Raw genomic sequence first — 1,096 nt, forward strand, 5'->3', positions numbered from 1 at the left:
ATATTTGTGTTCATTATTGCAGTGCACTGCATTTTGGAAGTTATGCATATATTCTATGGTTTTATTAAAAATCACCTAACAATATGTAATTTCTTCTGTTTATGTATAAAGACTTTTCTTTTCTTTTTTTAGGTGAGGCAACCCTTGGTTGACCTCACAGATTGCAAGGACCTTGTCAGTTTACAATTCCTTATTTTTTTTTTTTTTTTTTTTTACGCCTACAGCACCTGGTCTTCCTGCGTGTTCTCCTATCCAAGTACTAACCAGGCTTGACCCTGCTTAGCTTCCAAGATCAGACGAGATCGGGCTTGTTCAGGGTAGCATGGCCACAGACTATAAAATATTTTTTTTTTATTCAATAATATAGGATCACAAGTCAGAAAAGAAATTATAAGCATAGTAAATGGACATTCCACAATACCTGCTTTCATCATAATTATTGTTATGTTGTCATTTGTGCTAACAGTGGCCCATGGGCATGATGTTTATTGGATTGTCCAGCATTGTAGTGTAAAGCAAATAGAAGCCCAGTAGCCATGTACAATATATGTATTGTGTTTTTAGGAAAGCCAGTTTCATTGCAAGAAAAGCAATCTATGATGAGGAATGAGATAAAATAGAATTTGGTGTGTAGAATAGACCAGACATATAATTTTGAAGGAATTTTGACATAGCTTTTGGAGGTCATTTTTTGAAGTGAGGTCTAATGCATCCACGATGGTACCAAGTGGATAATTTAAAGCTAATAGCAGAGTTGAAGAACTAGAGTTCTACAAAAAAATGCATACTTGTGAACCAATGGGTCCATATATCATTTATCAAGTCCCTGTATCTAGCATTAGAAAAAAGCAGGATTCTTTTATAGGTGATTCCAAGAATCTCAATTGTCTAGTATATTTTAAATTTTACAATACATTTCACAAATTGTAAAGAAAGTTGTTTGATATGTACATTATTTTTATCTGCCCAATTAAGATTCCTAGTAATTAATAGTAAAATCTCATAAATTATAATAGAATAATCATTCAAAAGTCATATAACAAAATAATTATAAAGCTGAAACTGACTTTCAGGGTAAACTGGTCCTCTAAGGTAA

General features: G+C 32.5%; 1 pseudogene; it reads right to left on the reverse strand.

Annotated features, from left to right (window-relative positions):
- Nucleotides 1-215: 215 nt before the first annotated feature.
- LOC120622548 (uncharacterized) lies at nt 216-334 on the reverse strand (annotated as a pseudogene).
- Nucleotides 335-1,096: the final 762 nt, after the last annotated feature.

This window comes from Pteropus medius, unplaced genomic scaffold, assembly GCF_902729225.1.
Source record: "Pteropus medius unplaced genomic scaffold, Ma_sr-lr_union100, whole genome shotgun sequence".
NCBI classification, from domain to species: domain Eukaryota; kingdom Metazoa; phylum Chordata; class Mammalia; order Chiroptera; family Pteropodidae; genus Pteropus; species Pteropus medius.